Source organism: Dermacentor andersoni, chromosome 6, assembly GCF_023375885.2.
Source record: "Dermacentor andersoni chromosome 6, qqDerAnde1_hic_scaffold, whole genome shotgun sequence".
NCBI lineage: Eukaryota > Metazoa > Arthropoda > Arachnida > Ixodida > Ixodidae > Dermacentor > Dermacentor andersoni.
Window position 1 is genome coordinate 131,100,954 of NC_092819.1, and position 23,474 is coordinate 131,124,427.

The following is a 23,474-nucleotide window of genomic DNA, read 5'->3' on the forward strand; positions in this document are numbered from 1 at the left end:
GGAGTATATGTTTACTTCCATCGCGGAGCTTCTGCGGGCAACTATGGGAGTATATGTTTACCTCCATCGCGGAGCTTTTGTAGGGAACTATGGGAGTATATGTTTACCTCCATCAAAGAGCTTTCGCAGGGAACTATGGGAGCACGTGTTTACCTCCATCGCGGAGCTTTTGCAGGGAACTATGGGAGTATATGTTTACCTCCATCAAGGAGCTTATGCAGGGAATTATGGGAGCATGTGTTTACATCCATCACGGAGCTTTTGCAGGAAGCTATGGGAATACTTTTTTACATTCGAGGGAGGCTTTTCAAAGTACCATAGTATTTCTTTACAATGATCATGGAGGTTTTACAGGAACATATGGGAGTATCTGTTCACATGACTCGGCTAGTATGCCAATTTAAGAATTTTCAATATTGAGTTTCCACACTGAGAAATACACAATATATTGGTTTGCAAGCTAGAAGATGCAAACAAAAGTAAGCAAAGTAGTGCTTTGTAGAAAATAAATTTATTGCATAAGCAGAGGCAAGGAAGAAATGGACGACGCAAGCACAATCTCTTAAATGGTTTTTGATTCTTTCTTGCCCATGTGTTATCTGCACAAACCAAACAGTAAGAATAGAAAGCAACTCATCCAGCTGCAGGTTTAAGCACAGACCTTATGAAGTACATAAAAAATACATGGAAATCAGCCACAAGTGCCTGAACAAGGTGCAATACAGTTATTGTAGAAATAACGTAGCTATAACAGTGCATTCTCTGACAAATCTAGACTGTGGTACTACAAAAGGTAAAGAGGACATCACTTCTCATTAATATTGACATGTGCAAGAGTTAAAGCAGCAAAAAGTTGAGAAGACGCCAAAACACTTATTGCACTTCAAAATTAAATGATTAGGAAAATGAAAGTTCTGGTAGGCACTAACAGAGCCATTTTTACTGTGACAAGCTGGCAGAGTGGACTAAATAAAGCAGAGTTCAGCTTTGCTTTTTTCCCCCATATTACCGAAAGGCAAACATAGTGGCTAAGAGAGAGTCGTAAGGGATGGTAAAATGTTCATTGTATTGTACCCCGATTTTAAGAGCGGGTGAAAGTGCATGCTTTTAATAGCAGCACCGCCTCACAATTCCTTGCGCAGGCTGACTCTAGGAACTTTGAAGCCGGTGGATCATGCCCTTAGCTCCAAACATAGGTCATGCTTAAATTTCTTAACACAATAACATTGAAAGAAAAAGCAGTCTCAAGAAAAGCAACAAAAGTGGCAGAATAATGACAAGTGGGCTTCTGATGGCCATCATCCAAACTTCCTTACTGATATTCCACCTGGACAATGCTGCTGGTGCAAGAAGGCTTACAGAGCCTTAGAACCACCATGGGCTCACTTCTGACGATTAAAGGCAAAAAACAGGCAGTGCTGAAGACCGCATCATAAAAGAACATGTGGCCTAGTTGAGATGACAACTTTTGGAAGCTTCATTCCGTAACATCTTGGGAAGGATAAAAAGTAAAAAAAAAAATCTTTTAGAGAAGTGTGCCAATCTGAACTTAACATTACAGCGCAAACACCTAAGACGAACCACAAAAAGACACGACACACACTGGCGCTTTTTGTGGTTCGTCTTAGGTGTCTGCGCTGTAACGTTAAGTTCAGAATTATGTACCAACTAGGCCCAAATGAAGTTTTACTGTGCCAATCTGACAACACTGTTATAAGAGATTTCTCACACCCTTCAGAGGAATAAGGGATCTGATTGCTGGCTCACAGCCTTGCTTGCACACAGCAAGTGCTGCTGCGCTCGAGCATGGTCAAGGCTGGTTGTATTAGTGATAGCCTGCATGCAGGCTAGCAGCAGCTTGGCATCTGCTTTTATGGCAGCAGCCGTACAAGGTCCTTGCCGACTTTTAACACAAAGCCAGTATAATAAAATGCGAGAAACAAAAATTATGAATTACTTATTCAGAAACCGTGAAAATAAGCTATGTATTCAAACAAGGTATATGCAGGCAACTTTTATTTTATAATTGTTGATAATTATGTCTCAAAACAAGTTCAAGGCTCCGAACCAGCGTTGCATTTACATTTAATGTGGCTGCATCCACATTGTAACTTTTCTTAACAGCATCGCTTAAGATGTTGGATGCCTCAATGGCACTGCATATATTGCACATAATTAAAAAAAGAATATAGACTGTAACCATTGTGAAACACCTCGTAACAGTGTCGCTGTAAGACAATGACACTGCAGATATTACACATAACTAATAAGTAAATAAAAGGTACATATAAGCAACGAAATAAAAAGTGCACTAGTAGCAGAGAAGGGAGGCATGTTAAACATCACATTAAAATGGCATAAGGCATTTGAACATAATGCTGAGAACACTTGTGGTTTACGATAATCATCAAGTGAAGCATGCAGAAAAGTGTTAGCCATGTTAGCCAATTCCACGGCCTTCAAGACCTACAATGCCATAAACTAGTGTCTCAAGGTGTACACTCCTGGCCATTTGTGCAACTGAAGTCAACGAAGTATGCTTCCATTCAAGCTAGGGTACCATCTCTTTTCCGGTTTGCACTGCACTCTTTTCATATGTTGAATACATACCTTGGCCACCTTGGCAAGGAACAGTACCAACAGATGAGATAAAACAAAAGACAAACACAGTGCTGACTGACAAGTGGATACGTTTGCTGCCATGCTTTCCCTTTTCACACTGTCACGAGTCACCGGCAGAGCATGTGCGATAATGTGGAGCAGACGACATTGGTCAGTGAAATGGAGAATGGATACATGAGGTGAGGAAGCATGTGAAGTGTCAGAGAAAAATTGAAGGAAAAGGGGAGGAAAACCAAGGAGCGCGCATTGCTGACATGGATGAGAAGCAAGGCAGTTGCATCTCTAGCTGTGTTTGGAGATGGGAAGTAGTAGCTTGGGACCACGGACAGACGAGAGGACATCCAAGAGTTGGCCAACAACAGCTTCCAAGACCTGACTACATCGCCATGACTATGCTCTGCAACCCCAACCCAACGCCACACTGCCATAACCGGCCTTGTCCAGTGCCACAATCACCTGACCACGTCGGCCACACAATGCCTGACTAGTCCAGACTGCGTCCTGTGCAATGCAAGTCTCGTAAGGGGGCGACAACCTCGTCACTCACAACGGTCTATGTCTACGTCATGTTGCAACTACGCAGGCTGACATCTTGCACCACGCCTTGCCGACGTTCACTGCTACTCTGAGTCAGAACATTCAATTCTTGGGGACTGTCACTTGGCCAGTCAGACTATAAACATTATACAGCTAATTTCTCATTTGTTTTGATTATGTATATACCTAGTTTTGTTAATCTCTTTTGTGTACAGGGTATATTTTGTGCACACTTACTTTGCTGGTCATTTGTTTTGGGTTACATTGTGTCTTGGGAAAAATATTTAACATATTTGCATTGCGTCTCTGTCCATTCCTGAAGCGCTGAAATTCGTGACAGTTGGCAAGCCTGTCAGGATTTGTTCTTCCTGCCGTGCTCTTCCACATGAGCAAGGGTCTCGCTTATGCCACGGATGTACGGTATTGAAGCCCGTTTTTTGGGGGGGTCCAGGGTGGGTGGGTACTGCGTGAGCCAGCTGGCGCCCTACTGAGTCAATGAAGTACTCAGGGTATCCCCAAGCCATCAATTCCCACCACACAAGTGAATTGTCTGCCATGTGGTCTTCTGCTGTTGTGCACACATTTTTCACCCAACGAAGGAGAGAGCAGACAACAGACCTCTTCTGCGAAGCAGGGTGCACCAATGTGTAGTTGAGGTAGCGCCCCGTGTCAGTTAGCTTCCTAAACACCTCAAATAACAGGTTTGGCCCTTCGCGTGGCACAAGGGAGTCCAAGAATGACAGTTGACCTTCACATTCCACTTCTATGGTGAACCTAATTTTGCTTGCAATTGTTTAAGTGAGCCGTGAAGAGGTCGAGGTTTAACTCAAGGTTAGCTCGTTTACATCGACACCTAAGGTCTTTTTCAGATATGTCGACTGTTTCAGAGTTTTGCAACAACAGAATATTCACCTCCTCACGGCTCACTTAAACAGTAATGCAAGCAGCAATTAAGTTCACCATAGAAGTGGAATCTGAAGGCCAACTGTCATTTTTGGACAGCCTCGTGCAGCATAAAGGGCCAAACCTGTTATTCGAGGTGTTTAGGAAGCTAACTCACACGGGGCGCTACCTCAACTACACATTGGTGCACCCTGCTTCGCAAAAGAGGTCTGTTGTCTGCTCTCTCCTTCGTTGGGTGAAAAATGTGTGCACAACAGTAGAAGACCACATGGCAGACAATTCACTTGTGCAGTGGGAATTGATGGCTTGTGGATACCCTGAGTACTCCATTGACACAGTAGGGTGTCAGCTGGCTTGCGCAGTACCCACCCTCCCTGGACCCCCCGAAAAATGGGCTTCAATACCATAGGTCCCCTGCATAAGCGAGACCCTTGCATGCGTTGTGGTCATATGATGTGCAGGCTGTGCACGTTCCAAAACATAAACACGAGCTCATGCATGTGAAAGACCGTTCGGAAAAGGGCAAGTTCCCAGGCGTAGTGTAGGTCCTTCGGTGTGCGAACTGTCGGTACGTCTACATCGGAGAAACCGGCAACTCCAAAAAAAGACAAACAGCACAGGAATGATGTCCAGAAACGATACTTTGCATCGAATGCCCTGGCCAAGCACTGCGCAACTACGTCACAATTAGCTAGGAAAAATATCGCTTGATTGTTAAGGAATGAAATCATTTTACGCGTCTTTATCTTGAATCTCTAATCATCTATGTCCATGTATGCCAAGTACCTTAATCATGTTTTGAGCTGCAGATAAGAACGTTACCTACTCTGCTGCTGGTTTCATTGTGAACAAGGCTCCCGTGGGAAGCCGAAACATAAATATATATTTTAAACCATTTTGGTTGCGTTTGCTTAGTCCTGACATTTCGCATGGCCCCCACGAGTTCAAATTAATGAGGTTTACTGCATGTACACATGTTTGCAATTACACGCTTACTTAATTTCTCTCAGCATGTCTGCTAGGCTACGGTCCATTTTGAGCACCGCGATTTCTCCTCCTCAGGGGCACCACATCTCGAAAGATATGCATCAAGTGCATCTGGAAAATTAATCATTTCGCTGTAATACATGTATTGTTACAAACATTACACAAACAAATTTGAAACAATGTCGATGATACTGTCCACAGATTCCAATTCATGGAGGCTCAATGCCGGCTTCTCAATGAAATTGCGGTCGTTCAGGAAGCACCACCAAAGAGCCCCTGTGATGCTCCTATCCTGAGTGCCAGAACTCCGCACACCAGTTTCGCCAGTTCTTTGCAGAACAGGGAGTCCTAGCCATGGCACTAGAGCAGGTGCCACTCCTCGTCAATGTATACATTTGCTAGGTGTACCTGCAATAAAAGGGCAGAGACACGTTAAGACTGCTTAGGTGTGGGAACGTGAAAGCATCTTTAGTGAACCAGATGGCTGCAATGTGACGTGCACGATATGACACACAGTAGGCACACCTTAAAGGGACTGACAACCGATTTTTAAAGACCTAGTTCTTGGCACAACACAAAGCTCACCCTCAGTAGCGTTTACATCTGCAACGGTTACTTCCAAAAGCACATGGATATTGTGGCATCACAGAAGTGTCCTTGTTTCACACCCCAGGTTCTATTCCCACCCAGTCTGCCAAACTTTCTCATTAAAGCAGCTAATTTGCTTTGTTTACAGGAACCTGAGAAATCTGACATCAAGCATTTTTTATGCATCTTTATTGTTTGTGCAATCAGCCATTGGTTTTATGTCACTAACTGCTGGCAGCAAAAAGAAGTATGTCCAGTGGCATTAGTGTAGGGGCTCCACACAAAATTATATGGCTTACCTCTGTTTGAAAGTAATCTTTAAAGAGACTACACAAGCAATACACAACGACTTTCAGTGAGCCCAAGTTGACTTTCAGCTTTGTGAAGCGTAGAAAGTGGTACAGGTTGTACGGCATGGTGTAGCACGAAAAACTGGAAAAAGAAAGGTTCTAATGGACAGAAAAAAGGGAAAGACGGCGCCACACTCAACTGTTTATTAGACACAAAACTTGCTACATATATACCGCGCACACTCTCGACATCAGGGGAAGAAAAGAGCAAGTGTCAGATCATCTTGTTTTCGTCAAACCCAACAATTTCTTTTTGCATCATATAACAAAACAGATGTTTGACTAACACACGCTTGACCAGTTATACGAATGTGACATGCCTCTAGCAGTTCCTGCGCAGTTTTATCGCTACTCTTACCTAGGATTCTCACCACAGAACAACTTGGCTTACAGTACAGCAGCACGGTATACAATACACAGAAAAATGGGCATTCATATGCGCTTTTGAATTGTTTGCATGTTCCCTCATTCAGTCGTTCACACAACGGCCAGTCTGCCCGATGTAGGTTTTCCTGTAACTTAGCGGTACATGTATCTGGTAAACCACAGCAGTGGAACACTTTTCCACGTAGCACTTTGCATGTTTGACTTCGTACATTTGCACTGCACATTCTATGATTCGGGGACATAGGCAAGACAGCGTGTTCGAGGAAGAAAACAACAGGTACCTCATACCTGTTCGCTGCCTTGAGGCTGTGGCTCACCCTGTGGTAATAAGGAGCCACTTGAGCCTTTCTTTGGGAATCGTGCTTACTTCCCTCACTCCCCTTCGGATTATTGTAACATTTGAGTTGCTGCAGCGAGGTTTCTGCCACTAGGTGATGACCGAATGAGGAAATCTGGCATTTAAAAGCTGCTGGACACGATGCTTGAAACTAGACAAAAAAGCTATGTGGAAAAGCAGTCCACGTGATTTACCAGACACCGTTAAGTTATGGGAAAACCTATGTCGGACAGATTGGCCATTGTGTGAATGACCGAATGAGGGAACAAAAACAATTTAAAAAAGGATATGAACACCCATCTCTCTGCACATTGCAAATCGTGCTCCTGTAAGCCACGTTTTTCTGAGGTGAGAATCCCAGGTATGAGTAGAGATAAAACCGCGCGGGAACTACTAGAGGCATATCACATTCAGATCAGTGGTCAAGCATGTGTTAGTCAAACATATGTTTTTGTATGATGTGGAAATGAAATTGTTGGGTTTCACACAAACAACATGACCTGTCACTTGCTCTTTTTGCTGCCCCTGATGTCAAGAGTGTGCGCAATATATATGTAGCAAGTTTTGTGCCTAATAAACAGTTGTAAGTGTAGTGCCATCTTTCTTTCCTTTTGTATCTTTCTTTTTGCAGTTTGTTGCACTACAACAGCATGGCATTTAGCAATGACCAAGTCGCTCAAGAGAAAGTTACTGTGTGGTACAGGTTGTACCAGCCAATCAGAAGAGCTCTCTTAGTATCCGCCTCTGATCACCCTCTGAGCAATTAGACGGCTTGTATCTCTACAACTTTTGGCTTGTGCTGTTAGGCTATCATTACATAAACTATAAATGCAGAAGTAGATATTAGCATGCTTTATGAAAAGCCAGAGTAGTACTATACTGACTGGATGTGACATAAATGGTAAGAATGTTCTGGCTGGAAACATTGTGAGTTTATCAACACTGACCGACGAGTAACTGAGAAAGTTGGTGCATGTTCATGTTTAACTTTTGCATACAACACAAGGGACAGAAGAGAGACCACAGCGCACAAAAGCTACCAATTCAATGTTTAAATGTTTATTTTATGGGAAGGAATACAGAAAATATTTACACTGCATGTGCACTTGTACTGCACAAACGTTCTTTTAGAATGAGGGCAAATGTTGCAAACAAATAGAATTAGAAAGCACAGAGTGATTGCTATTCTGTGTCATTTAGAGAGTGTTCCTCTTTTCCACAGAATCATAATGAGAGCGGACTGACACGTCCCAGTATTTAAGTGATATTCCTTACTGTTATTGTTGGCCATTCCGTTACCAGAGGTGAAAAAAACAGATGAACAATCTAAATCTGATGCATAGCACCAGTCATGTTGTATGGTCTCCCTTCCCTCCCTGTGCAAATTCTGTCCTGAAAAGTTACATGAACTGAATGGCAAACTCATAAGGACACTACAAATTTCACCTAGTGAACACAGCTGGTTCTCGGAAAATGCACGAATACGGTGATAGGTATGTGTCGGCATAGTGTAGCACGCTAACTTCGACACTACTGCAATACTTCAGCTGTCACACGACTACAGTGCTTAAGAGACCACAGAAGTGTAAGTGCACAACAAAAAAAAAGCAGGTGCAAGTATGGCACACAGATTTGTAGAGCCCCTTCAGAAACCACCGATCGAGTTGTTTGCTTTACGATACGTCTCACATAGTCATTTCTTCTGAGTTGCAAAGAAAGTCCGCGAAATATGAAACAAGGCACGTGACAGAGTGCTTGCGCAGTGGTATTGTGCTCCTCTCAAGCGTGCCTTCGGTGAACAAGGTCGGCTCCCGTCGGATGATGGCGAAAATGCATGCTGCAGGCGGAGCGGTGCCAATGAGATAAAGAATGCCCTGCCACTTTCTCGTCACCAGTCACGATGCAGCCAACCTTGTTCACCGAACGCACGCTTGAGAGCAGCACAATACCACTATGTTCCATCACGTGGCCTTCATCATATTTCATGGGCTTTCTTTGCAACCAGGAAAAACGGACTACATGAGACATTTAGTAAAGGAAAGAACTCGATCGGTGGTTTCTGAAGGTGCTCTACAAATCTGCGTACCACACTTGGGGTCCTCAGCCAATAACTAAAAGTTCTGCAATTAAACTTATTTAATTAGCAAGTTATGGGGAAAACAAAAAATTGTCTGAGTTACTATAGGCTATTGCGAATAGTATGGGTTTCGTTCAATTCCCTTCACACGTGCCTTTCATTTTTAAATTCTTGGCTCACGTTATGTGGGACACCCTGTATATGCCAGAGTGAAGCAAGGGAAATGAAAGGGAAAATCATGTCAAGGGTGACAGTGTGCCAAGTTCACAAGCGCAATGAAGCCAACCAAACACAACAAAGCGCAAACAATTATTTTTCTTTTCCTTTGCAATCTGAAGCCCCGATAGCCGCACCCAGAAGATCAGATTCAGCATCAAAGAGAGCAAAGTGAGGGGTGCTAAACAGTTGCTACCGAATTTTCTAATGTGGAAGGTTTTTAAACTGATGTGCGCAGTCTTGTCACTGCTCTTTCCTAGAATCGTCGTGACTTTCAACTGGGCCACACAATCCGTATACTTGCTAACGTGCGCAACTAAATGTGCATATTTCTCATCTAGTGTTTTTTTTTTTTTCAGTTTTTGAGGGTGTTCCCCTGAACGGTCATTGATACAGCGAGCAATTTCACGGACAGAAAACATCCCACATGACATGGGGATGCAATACACCACTCCAGTGGAACATTTTGCTAACGGCGGTTGGTGCTTCTTCTGGCATCCACATTTTCTGGCATTACATATACGTTGACACAACTTTCCCAGCTCATTTCGGGCATAGAAACAAATTGGCACACCGTGCCTACTTGCCACCTTAAGATTGTGGGAAAGTTTGTGGATGTAAGGGACCACCTCTGTCTTAGGTGCCTTCAGTTGATCCTCAACCATTGCACTTCCACATCCACACTTGAACTTTTCAAGGAGGACTTCTGAAATGGCAGTCAAGACCGAGATGGGGAACCCTGCAGCTAAAAGACGGCTTACCTGATTATGAAAACTGAGCTTAATCTGATGTGGGCACGATTTTTGGAGAGCCTATTCCATACGCAACACCTGTATACTTCTCTTAATTGTCTTGGAGTGTGCCGAGTGAAAGAGCAGCAATTCCTTAGGCCGTGGGTTGGAGGCCCAGCCAACATGTCCATCACTGAACGTAATCTTTACGTATAAAAACTAAAATTGAAAGGTTCGGAAGTTCAAGGGTGAAAGGCAACTCACGTCTATGTTTGCTAAATATAGATAACACTTTGCCTACTGTAGAGGGTAGGTGAAGGTGGGCTACTGTTTATAAAAGCACCAAATAAGTGTCAACATGCCGAAAAATTTTTAAAACTGGCCCCCCATTAAACACTTGTTCCAGTGTGTTGTCCACCTTTACCTGAAAAATGTCACAAAGATTAGGGGCTACGCAAGACCCTATGCAGATGCCATCGCACTGCAAAAACAGCTGCTTGTCAAATACAATAAAAGTCGAGTTCAAATAAAACTCCAATAAAGATAGAAAATTATGAACGGCCCAACCAACGGTGTTCTGGAAGGATACGTCGCCGTTATCTTCTATGCACTCTTTGACACATGCTAGCAGTTGATTCTGTGGAACAGAATTAAACAACTCCTGCACGTCTTCCGAAAAACCGAAACCAACATGATCATTTCGCTCTAAAAACTGTACTACTGCGACTGATTTCTTTAAAAGTGATGGGTCGTTTAAAGCTAGCGCCTTGAGCTTCTTTAGCAAAAATTGGCTAACACTTCTGCCACGATCCCTGTTCACTAACAATAGTGCTAAACGGAACTTTGGGCTTATGTGTCTTGGCTGTGAAAACCCCCCTCAAACTGTTCCCTCTGCTGTTAGATATGTCCCTGGCAAACTTTCCAAGGTATAATTGGTACAAAACTCAACGAACTTAATTTTTCCTCGCACTTCACTTTTCTCTCCAGGGACACAGTTCTTATTAGCCGCTACCAAACATTTTTCATTGTAAATTCCCTTGGGTAACGTATGGGATTCCGTCTGGTCCTGCTGCCGACGTGACCCATCTTGGCATCGAATCATGACGTGTTCTTCTATCTTATTATAATATGACGTGGGAGACAGGAAATGTTCCAGATTCTTGGAAATGCAGTTGCGTTGTAGGCCTACTTAAACCGGGGAAATACCCTAACGAGCTCTCCTCCTGCAGACCGATCACCTTAGCCAGTTGCGCCGACAAAGTAATGGAAAGAATGGTCTTGTCAAGGCTGGAATGGTTTCTAGAGAAAAATAATTGCTTTCCTGATTTTATGCATGGATTTAGAAGAGGCCGTTCTTCCATTGACGGTGTTATTGACTTGGTATCCACTGTTGAACAAGAAAGAAGTCGCCGTCGGTTAGTTGGAGCTGTTTTTCTGGATATTAAGGGTGCATACGACAATGTACTCCATTATGCAATCCTTGATGCACTGGAAGATTTAGACGTCGGTGGCCGGCTATATGCATGGATTGTTAGCTACCTCAGTGGCCGCACGGTGTATATGTCGACAAGTGATGGTGACACCGGACAGTACCATATACATTGAGGTGTTCCACAAGGAGGAGTTCTCAGTCCAACTCTTTTCAATGTTGCATTGATTGGCCTTGCATCCGAACTTCCTAGCACGGTGAAGATTAGCGCATATGCGGACGACATATGCATATGGACATCTGGAGCCACCTGTCCCCAAATGCGTGCTAGGCTTCAACGTGCAGTGACAATCACAGCTAAGTATCTGCGGCGTCAAGGCCTCCAACTCTCAACAGAAAAATGTTCTGTGATTACATTCACGCGAAAACAAATGACCAGGTATCCGATAATCATTAACGGAGTAGCGATACCTACGGTTACACACCACAGATTCCTTGGTGTAGTCATAGACCGGGGATTATCTTGGTCAAGACATGTCGCCGCACTGAAGTCAAAGCTGAAGAGTTTTGTTCACGTCCTTCGCATTGTTGCAGGAACAAGATGGGGCCCCTCGGAGTCGTCGTTACTCCAACTGTACCAAGCACTATTCGTAGGGTATATATGGTACAGCATTCCGGCGCTCTCAAGCATGAGACTTAGCTGTGTGCGCGCGCTGGAGAGCATTCAAGCTCAAGCATTGCACACATGTTTAGGCCTCCCACGATGCACGTCAACCAATGGAACAATAGCGGAAGCTCTTACTTGTCATATTGGGGTATACTTGCTCTGCGAGCCTCTTCGAATGTACCTTCGCGTGTTGACCCGACACAGGCACCATCCTCTGTCATCGCTCCCTGCCACCCACCCAGGTTCCAGCTTTTCAAGGACTATATCGCGCCATCAACGCGTTTTGCAATCGAGATTTTCTCCCGCCTGTATTCCAAGAATACCCCCGTGGGTTCTGCCTAAACCTGTCGTTACATTGCAGATACCTGGAATTACTAAAAAGTCATATCCGTTGCATCTATTGGCCTCAGGCAACTTGCCCTGTGGCACATTTCTGCAAAGTACGGAGATACTGCACACGTGTATACCGATGGCTGTCACACCATATGCCTCCACTGCAGCCTTCGTCATTCCACATATGATCATTGCTCGGCGGTTTAAACTAGGCCATAGCTCAACATCAACTGCCTGCCTCAGAACTTGTTTCTATCCAGGAGGCACTTCGATTTCTCTCCGAGGAGCCTCCTCACGCATGGACAATATTCTGCGATTGCAAGCCAGCTCTTCAAACGATTGACTGTGTCCTCAGACGGGGCCCGTATTATTCCATGGCTATAGAAATTACAGAACGGCTCGACCACGCAACTAGATATGGCCACAATGTCACCTTTCAGTGGATACCCTCACACTGTGGCCTGATCGGGAGCGAACAGGCAGAAGCTGAAGCGAAAACTGCTTTAGATAATGCTTGTAAAGTACGCATTCCGTTCTCACGTGCAGACACAAACGTCCTACTTCGTCGCGTAAACCGCAACTCTACGTTAGAAACACTGGACCCAACCAGATCGACGACACAAACGATTACACAAATGGGACCAAGAAATGAAATTTCGTATGCCTCACAAGCTCAAAAGAAGCCACACGAGCATGGTGCACCGGATTCGCCTTGGTGTCGCATTCACCAACCGTTATAGACATATGATAGGTGCCAGTGATACTAGCCCAAACTGAATTCTGTGAGGTGCCAGAAACGCTTGAACATATATTTTGTGTGTGTCCCACCTACGCGCAAGAACGACAGCAACTTGTCTCTTCCATTGCAAAGATCCATGAGAGACCGCTATCGGACGAGTTTCTTTTAGGTCCTTGGCCTAATGCAAACAGCGCAGCCCTGGTAACAAGAGCCGCTGTAGCTTTTCTCCAAGCCACTGGGCTGGACGCACGGCTTTAGAGAGGCCACAACTCTGAATTTGTATATACGCATCTCTTCCTTATACCATCATCATTCATCAGCCCTTTCCCTCCCCGTCCCTCTTCCCCAGTGTAGAGTAGCAGGCCAGAGCAAGTTATAGCTCAGGCCGACCTCTGCCTTTTTGTAAATAAATTTCTCTAACTTGGGTAATACGATGAGCCCACTCTCTTTGTCAGCTTGCGTAAGCATCAGGTTGTTGCTCTTAAAAAAAGATATGTCATTCAACAATCTACTATGGTGCGAGTCCGGGGTTTTTGGAGCAAGCTTTAGCAGGCAGTCAACACCTTTGAGAAGGCGGTGGTCCCGATTATCATCTTTTCCTGAGTGGCCACTTTCCAATTTAATGCAGTGAGATCATGTGCAGGAACATCAGCTTGGACCCCAAATTTGGATCCTTTCTGAAGATGATGCATAATCTTCCCTGGTATGTGGACGTCCCCCATGACGACATTGCTTCCATCTTGCGTCATTTTCCTCCTGAACACCGGAGCAACTCATTCAAGATGCAAGCATCTTAATCGCAAGCCAATCAAGATGGTCCTTAAAACACAGAAGATGGAACCAGTCCTGAAAAAGTTGGACTTGTTGTCACAGTTCTGAGTGACTTATTCTGCAAAATCTTTTCACATGCCCCCACACTGGTTTCACAAGGCTGAAGAGGGTACTTACTTCATTAGGGACGAGTCCTTTCCGGATGCAAAAGGTGAAGTGTCTTTCCTTCCTCTTGTAAGGTTGTAAGGCACCTTTTCCACCATCAACCTTCTACTCAGTCACATCACCCATGCAACATGCTAGTCAAGACAGTTCGCCTTTTCCATCCGGAAATGACTCGTCCATAACGAAGTAAGTGCCCTCTTCGGCCCTGTGAAACCAGCGTGGGGGCACGTGAAAAGACTTTGCAGAATAAGTCGCTCAGGACAGGTTGCACCTTCTGTGATTTAAGGACCATCCTGACTGGCTTGTGATTTAGAAGCTCGCGTCTTTGAAGCGCCTAGTGGCACAGCTCATGGAGTGCAGGTGGAGGTGCATCTTGAATATGTTGCTCTGTTGTACAGGAGACAAGAAAATGACGCAAGATGGAAGCAATGTCAGCGTCATGGGGGACATCCATATACCAGAGAAGATTATGCAACATCTGCAGAAAGGATCCAAATTTGGGGTCCAAGCTGATGTTCCTGTGCATGATATCACTGCAATGAATCGAAAAGTGGCCACTCAGGAAAAGATGATAATCGGGACAGCTGCCTTCTTGAAGGTATTGACTGCCTGCGAAAGTTTGCTCCGAAAACCCCGGACTCGTACCGTACTAGATTGTTGAATGACATCTCTTTTTTTAAGAGTAACAACCTGATGCTTATGCAAGCTGACAAGCAGGGTGGGTTCATTATTTTGGCCAACTTACAATAAAAAAGGTTTGGTAGCGGCTAATAAGAACTTTGACCCTGGAGAGAAAAGTGAAGTGCAAGTAAAAACTAAGTTCGTTGAGTTTTGTAAGCAATTAGACCTCAAAAATTTTGCCAGGGACATATCTAACAGCAGAGGGAACAGTTTGAGGGGGTTTTTCACAGCCAAGACACATAAGCCCGAAGTTCCATTTAGCACTACTGTTAGTGAAGAGGGATCGTGGCAGAAGTGTGTTGGCCAGTTTTTGCTAAGAAGCTGAAGACGCTAGCTTTGAACGACCCATTTCTTCTAAAGCAATCAGTCGCAGTAGTAGATTTTAAAGGGAAATGATCATGTTGGTTTCGGTTTTTCAGCAGACGTGCAAGACTTGTTTCATTCTGTCCCGCAGAATCAACTGCTAGCGTGTATCAAAGACTGCATTGAAAATAATGGCGACGTATCCTTCCAGAACACTGTCGGTTTGTCCGTTCATAACTTTCTATCATTATTGCAGTTTCATTTGAACTCTACTTCTATTGTGGTAATAGTTCTGCGGAAACCCGCAAGGTGGAGATAAGTAATTAATTATGGGAAAATGAGACATCCACTCAATCGTAGCAATTAATTGCTACGATTGACATCTGCTACCCTACTACCTGCTAGCCACCGGGTTAGCTGGTAGAGTGGCTGCCCTGGAAAGGCAGTGGTCCTGGGTTCTAGTCCCGGACTAGGACAAATTTTTCTTCAACTGCGAGGCTTTTCTTTAAGGAACCCGCATGGGTTTCCTTTGTAGCAATTGCTATGATTTGGTGGATACCTAATTTTCCCTAAATTAATTACATTTATTGTATTTCACGAGTAGTCATTTCTGTAGCGCGATGGCATCTGCATAGGCTCTTGCGTAGCCCCTATTCTTTCTGACATTTTTCTGGCCAAGGTGGAAAATGCACTGGAACAGATGTTTAATGGATGCCAGTTTTAAAATTTTTTAGGTATGTTGAGAATGTTTTAGTGCTTTTAAAAAAGCAGCCTACCTTCCCCTACCCCTCTACATTAGGCAAAATATTTTCCATTTTTAGCAAACATAGACATGGGTTGCATTTCACCCATTAACTCCCGGACCTTTCAAGTTTACAGTTTTTAGACCTAGAAATCATGTTCTGTGATGGACATGTTTGCTGGGGCTACTACCGACGAGCTAAGAAGTTGCTGCCCTTTGACTCTGCACACTCCAAGACAATTAAGAGAGGTATAGCGGTGTTGTGTATGGCATCAGCTCTCCAAAAATCGTGCCCACCTCAGATTAAGCCCACGTTTAATAATCAGGCAAGCCGCCTTTGGCTGCAGGTTCCCCGTCTTGGTCTTGACTGCCGTTTCTGAAATCCCACTTCCAAAATTCAAGTGAGGATCAGGAAGTACACTGGCTGAGGATCAATGGAAGGCACGTAAGACAGAGGTGGTCCCTTACATCCATAAATTTTCCCACAATCTTAAGAAGGTGGCAAGTAGGCACGGCGTGTCAATTTGTTGCTCTGCCCCAATTAAGCTGGGAAAGTTGTGTCCACATATCTGTAACGCCAGAAAACGTGGATGCCAGAAGAACCACCAACCGCTGTTAGTAAAATGTTCCACTGGAGTGGTGTATTGCATCCCCATGTCATGTGGGATGGTTTACGTCGGCGAAACTGGTCGATGTGTCAATGACCGTTTAAGGGAACACGCTCAAAAAGTGAAAAAAAGAAACTAGATGATAAATATGCACATTTAGTTGCGAACGTTAGCAAGTATACTGAATGGGTGGCCTGGTTGAAAGAGACGATTCTAGGAAAGGGCAGTGACACGACCGCACGCATCAGTTTAGAAGCCTACTACATTAGAAAATTTGGTAGCAGGTGCTTTAGCACTCCTTCCCTTGCTCTCTGTGATGCTGAATTTGATCTTCTACATGTGGCTACCGGGGCTTCAGACGGCAAAGAAAAATAATTGTTTGCATATTGTTGCGCTTGGTTGGCTGTATTGTGCTTGCGTGGTTAGCACGCTATCACCCTTGACGTGTTTTCCCCTTCATTTCCTTTGCTTCACTGGCATATATAAGGTGTGCTATCCTTGCCAATAAAACCAGTTATTAGCCAGCACTGTGTGTATGTGTCCCCCTTCTTCTGATCATGTTTGTGCTGTTACCCATATGTTACAGCAGTAACTGCAGCACAGTGAATAATGACCTTCATGTATCATTTCAAAAAGTTCCGGCTCATCAAATGTGTATTTGCCAGTGGCAGTTATTCTGGGAACAAGAGATAAATAATGGCAAATATGAATGTTAAACAATGGTAAGCACGCCATGTGCTTAGACATGCAACATAGTTGTCCCACTACACTTTGAATTCTTATGTGCACAGAAACTGCACAAGCGTGTAGAATAAACAGAAAAGAAGAAGGAAATAAAAGCTGCAGCATAGGAAACAGTTTCAAAACAATAAAGCCAAAATAAAAAAGTCAGAAATACACCGTGTACTAAGCAAAAATAATAACTTTTATGCTTTTAGCGCACAAAAAGGGACGAGAGACAGAGGTACGACACGGACACAGCGCTAACTTCCAGCAATTGTTTTATTGTACAAAGCGGTACACATATTTGTGGGTAACAGACAACAGCATAAGCATGCACATATGCACTGGTTTCTAATCAAATGAGACAGCAACGAGACATGTAATGGAAAGTTAAGATGATATCGAAGATGAAAAAGCAACCATGCATAGCGAAAAAATTTTTGTAATTGCAAGATTAAAATGCCATCTCCATCAAGCCACCCTCTGTGACACGTTAAAAAAATCAAATTCTTTTTTTGAAAGATCGATTGAAGGTGCGCTAACACGAGCGTTCCCCAAACTAGCGATCTTCGCCACTTCAATAATCTGTGTTAGCACGCCTTCAATCGATCTTTCAAAAAAAAATTCGATTTTTTAAACGTCACAGAGGGTGGCTTGACGGAGATGGCATTTTAATCTTGCAATTACACAAAATTTTTTGGCTATGCATGGTCGCTTTTTCATCTTCGATATCATCTTAACTTTCCATTACACATGTCTCGTTGCTGTCTCATTTGATTAGAAACCAGTACATATGCGCATGCGTACGCTGTTGTCTGTTACCTACATATATGTGTACCGCTTCGTAGAATAAAACAATTGCTGGAAGTTAGCGCTGTGTCCGCGTCGTACCTCTGTCTCTCACCCCTTTCTGTGCGCCAAAAACCTAAAAGTTATGGAATGCCAACATGCCCAAACCTACGCTCTTTCAAAAATAATAAAGGGAAAATCAGACAGAATTTGTCAGCTGTTGACAAATTTGACTTCACCCTACCATTTGCTAGCCGCCTGGTTAGCTCAGATGGTAGAGTGGCTGCCCTGGAAAGGCAGTGGTCCCGGGTTCGAGTCCCGGACCATGACGAATTTTTCTTGAACTTCGAGGCTTTTCTTTCGAGGAACCTGTACGGGTTTCCTTTGCGAGAATTGCAATGAATGGGTGGATGTCTGATTTTCCCTTTATTAATTACTTCTCTCCACCTTGCGGGTTTCCGCAAGAACTATTCTGTCAAACAAAAATGAAATTTAAATTGCAGCCAAGCAATTGATGCAAGAAAAAATACTTAACATCAGGACATGTTAGATCTAGTTTTATATAGAAAACAATAACAGCTATGAACACAAATAAGCAGCAAGTTGCAAAAATACTTAGCCTACTTAGTAAGCTGTGTTGAGTAATATGTTGATAAACTTATTCACGAATGATACTGAGGTCCTACTCTTTGGAACACATACACATCATACATACCTGAACCAAGCAATCAGATTACACACTGCGCTATGGCAGTCATTCAAGGTTTCCCTGCATTTCTGCTGGCTCCTCCATTATGTGGACACTGGTGTGGGTTACGGCCTCGTCACTACAAAATAAGTTCGGAAAGTTCGCAGTTAATTTATAGCAGTGGCACATTAACGCTGTCACAGTGTGAACACATGCAAGGAGCATCTAAAATAGTCACGAAAATAATGTTTGCATTAATGAAGGGTGGCAACAGAGGGACCCCTTCATCACCGTAAAATTTTTAACACACACACAGCAGCAACACATTACAAAGAATCTTTGTTTACATACCAATTCAATTTTTTCATGACTTAGTTTAAGCAACTGTCTCGGGTCATGTTTAGTTATGCATAAGTTATGTCAACACATCTTGTCTTAAAAATATTTAGTAATCTGCACCTGTTGCAAGCTTTGACTGCTTACGTTTTTCTTTTTCCAAAACTGCTCGTAAATTCAGAACCGCGTAAGCACAGATTATTTACAACGTAGAAGCATTTATACGCGAGGAAACGTCATTGCAGTAAGAATCTGTTAAAATGCAGATGAGCGTTGTTATGCAACTTAAGCAGAAAAGCGGGAGCTCACGCACAGGCGCACATGATGAACACGATTATTTCCGAACGTAATATTTCTCAACGGAAGAAAACGCTTATAATGATTTTCAATTTCGCATTAAGACAATAAACTTGCCTAGCTAATTCTGACAACCAGCGCTCAGCAAGCATCAGCACGGGTTCCACTGTTGCCGTGGCAGTTCTATTGGTTCTATTCTACGCTCGTGCACTCTGTGCACACACGAGTGCACGCACAATACACGTGTGGTTAGCAAGCACGATTACTTACCTTTTGAATGGTACGACGCGGTCGAAAAGCGCTCTCCAAGTTGCCGGTGCTGCGTCGACTCCCAGTCTACACGCCGTTACGTAGTGGACGAGCTGAGGCACGCTAATAATACACATTATTTCTTTGCGACGTCCAGCGAACTTCCCGCAACCAGACACAAAAGAGAACGCACTCCAGGGCATGAAAATCGTTGGTCCCCATTTGCCTGGCACGCCACGCATATGGCGAGTTTCAGAGAGACACAAGCTATCTTCTGGAACTTCTGTGTTCGCGAACTAAGTCACATTTCGTTACACCAAACACAAAACCACACGATTAGACAAACACGCCACAACGGCTCGCGCAACCGCCCGGCGACCGGCAATTGCAAAATAGAGAGCAGAGTAGACGAATGAATGCTATGAGCGTCTTCTTTGAAACAGGGTGGTGGGTTGCGCCACCAACCGATCGCATGGGGCGAGCGTCATCTGTAGACCTTTGCGGTTGTGTGGCCCCCGTGATGCCTTAATATTAACCAGTACCCGCTCATTTTGTGCCGTATTGCGCCCAACTACGTATAGTTGCGAGACAAAAAAACGAACATTGAAGCGTCTATATTGCACGCTATACTTTACTGTAGAAAAAAATTTTATGGCGTATTTTCGATTTTGAACAACTTCTGCCGTATGCAGCCAGCAAAAGCATGGCCTCCGAGAACCGCACTTCAAGTCAGCTGTATTGAAGTTTTTTCATGGCGTTATGAGCTCCTGCCCGTGCTACGTGCGTTGTCACTTCGTTCTTTCTGCTGTCATCAACATCAACTGTAGCCTCAGGAATTGTTGACACGGTATCAGGTGTACGCTTGTGCAGCGTGCGATGTTTCCGAGCGTGTTGTAGCTGTTTCAGTCGGAAAGCATCAAATCTACCAGGGTTCATCACTCGTGTAGCGCAGGTTACACCGGTGTCGTCCGCATTTGCTTTCCTGCCGGTGTGTTCAATGTGCGCGGGTTGCGCGCCTGTCGCCCGTGCCTTCTGTGTTTATCGTGCGACTCACGAACATTCCTCAGAAAAAAACACATATATCTGCAGCGTACATGTGTCCTACGTGGTGTGTACTAGAAATGTGCGGTGGTGTACGATGTTTTTACAGCCAAGTGGCTGCAGTGCGTTCCAGCGAATAAACGCGATTACGTAGTGTTTCCTGGTTATCTTTGTGATTTACCTGCATCTGCGATAGAACCCACGAGGCGTTTGCATGACCTTGCATTGTGATTGTGGAATTTAGTGTTTTGTTTGCCTTCTTCAATGAGTGGCCTTTTATAGACGTTCTTGCTTGATAATAAAAAAAATAAATATCTGTAATGGGGCTGAAATAATCCGGCTTTTTATTCCTTGAAAATTGACGTGAGTGGTAATTTTACAAGATAATAGCAATCCAGCTCTGGACATCGAGCTGTAAAGCAAAATATCTAAACTTGTTACAGTATGTGAATCTTGCTATGATGTGTCAATATCTCTAGCATGTTCTCAGTGCTGAGGGCTGTGCACTATGTTAAAGGCAAATGTAATTGTCTACTCATCTGAATTAGTATATATGATTTCTTCATATCATTTGTTCCAACTACAAAAATTTCATAGGTGCATTGTTGACTTCTAGAGTTAAAAAGACACGAGATATTACTCAACAGTATGCGTTACAATCTTTCGACATGAATTCAGGAGTATTATATGTTGTGCCATGCATAGTTACTTTGTATGTACAAAGTATTTATATGAATACACAAAATCTGATTCCTCCATCGCCTGTTGTTTGTAAGTCATGAAGCAAATAAATAATTTCAGCCTGCACTGATTGCTTGCAATACACTTCTTATTCAAATGTTTTCTAAAAATCTGCGACAAGAATGATCTACCTTAGTTTTGCTTCTGCTGCTGACATTGATATAGCAATTTCTGTAGAAAGATGTGCACCATGAGCAAAATACGGATGCAAAATAAATAGCTGATTTTGGATCAGTTTTTCGAAAGCTGCAATACCATTTATACTTTGCGCAATAAGTGCAATGTAAAGGCAATGAAGGTAACTGTAGACTTGTGTTTCGTCATTTGACGGGTAGAAACAATTTCTGGTACCCTATCTGAGCTGATGCAGCAACCTAACCCATACTTCACAGAAAAATGGAAAGTTTCTTCACAAGTGACTGATTCACACAGGCTTGGGAATAGGACTAGCATATTTAATGAAATCATTCTGAAACATAATTAATCAGCATTCTAAAGATGAATGGATAGTGGTAACATCGCCAGTGGCTCACAAGTGGTTGTGTTATACTCCTGTCACAGTGGACATTTTAATGTCATTCGAATCGAATGGCATTAGCATTGAATGACATTATTCGGTTGTTACGCAGCAATATTTAATGCCATTAGAATCGAATTACTTCTGCAATCAAATGAATCTGAAAAAAATCAGTCGGCTTTGCACTCGTGGCGAATGACTAAAATGACATTGAGCATTCATAATTTCAGAAGCAGTAATGTAAAGAGGTAATTAATTTTGTGTTATTTAAGGCATCTGCTATTTCGACTAGAGGAAAGCTGTACGGCAGGCTTTCACAAAATGTTTTTTACTCTCCACCTCAGTGGCGTCTGGCGGCTGTCGCTTTACTGGTCAGTCATACTGCAAGCAGTCGAGTGCCTGTATGCATCTATTTGACAGTCTCGCCTCTTCCTCCGATTGCTTTGTTCACAATGCAAAGCACACAACAACTGACGGCTTCGGCTACTGCAACCGAGCGTCGTCCAGCACTGCCATGTCAGCCGTATTGTTTGTCTTCAATTTATTGGCTATGGCTACTAAGCTGGTCAAGCCTTGTTTTTGCTTGTAGTGGCTAGAAATTCTGGAATTGGAAGTTTTATATGCGTGTTATTCTGGTGAAGTGACACGCCATATTTATGTTAAAATAAGTTGACTTTCTACATAGACATTCTACATATACCTTGCTCTTGTTCTCTCACCAATTTTTTTTGCAATGATTGCCATTGATATCATGACCGAATGACATCAATTTTTGTTGTGTACCACCACCACAGGTCGAATGGCATTTATTGCACTGAATGTAATTTGCATCTAATGACATTAAAATGTCCAGTGTGACAGGTATTAGATATGGTATAGCAGCTTACACTTTGAAGGAGTTTCGGTACATTAGCATGTTCCATAAGCTAGGGTGAATCGATACGTACTGGCCCACCTGTCACACGTGTAAAGCTGATGTTATTAAAGCTTAGCCTTAATTTTCTATGTTTAGTTAGATTAGGGCAGTTTGTCTTGGCGTAAGCTTAGAGATTTTATTCAGCATAGCACATATAACTTTGGTAACATGAGACGCTAGGTTACACTATTCCTCATCTCTGGTTACAGTTACGTGATTATGCGTGTTCTGCTTAAATATGTTGGCAGTTTATTTATGTCATGGCCAGACAATGTCGGCTGACGGCAATTTTTCTTGGTTCATTGGTTCTGCAGCTGTGCTTGAAGACCACCTCGACGTATATAAGTAGCCAGCTCCAAAGGACCTGGCGTTTTAAATGTGGCCCTCCCGTCCCTGAGGCACGACGTTAATTAATTTAGTCACAACTCGAGATCCGCGATACAAGTTGACTCATATATAGGCGGGCAGCACAGCGATCGTGAGTCGCGGTGGTTTGCGTGGCTTGCGTATGTGTTTGCTCATCGCTGCCAACCATGTCAGGACAGCCAGCGGCATTTTCATCAGACACGACAAAATTGTAGAGACGTTTATTGTCCTGACGAAGATAGGTTCTAAGCCTAGTGGCTCCCAGCGATATCAGCGGCTGCAAGGGGAGCCTAAATAGACGGCACTCCGCTGCGGCGACACTCGCGTTGATAACATCGCGTCGACATAACATCGACACTCGCGTTTAGTAAGATCGTTTTGTGTAAAACGAAGGAGTGCTGAGCATAGACGTTTGTTTGCAGCTTCTTGGCTGCGAAGTATTCTGGTCGTGTTTGCAGGGGCTTGTTCGTATACCACACGAATCGCCGCGGAAACCACTCCGACGCGTTGCACGGTGGATCGCGCGCAAAGCAGGTGTTTCCCGAACGCGACGGAGAGCGCCGCCGCTCAAGTCTGTTGCTTCCAGTGCCTTCCAGTGTGAAACCAGCACGTTTTTTGACACTGGATCGCACATGGGG

At 43.7% G+C, this 23,474-nt stretch overlaps 1 long non-coding RNA gene and 1 other non-coding gene across 2 annotated transcripts; one reads left to right on the top strand and one right to left on the bottom strand.

The window, feature by feature from the left end:
- Nucleotides 1-636: 636 nt before the first annotated feature.
- On the bottom strand, nt 637-19,626 carry LOC126526027 (uncharacterized). Its single transcript, XR_007598441.3, has 3 exons — nt 19,277-19,626; nt 18,401-18,512; nt 637-5,457 (listed from the first exon to the last, which is right to left on the bottom strand). It is a non-coding gene; the product is annotated as an uncharacterized lncRNA (long non-coding RNA).
- TRNAS-GGA (transfer RNA serine (anticodon GGA)) lies at nt 17,942-18,016 on the top strand. The gene has a single exon. It is a non-coding gene; the product is annotated as a tRNA-Ser (tRNA).
- Nucleotides 19,627-23,474: the final 3,848 nt, after the last annotated feature.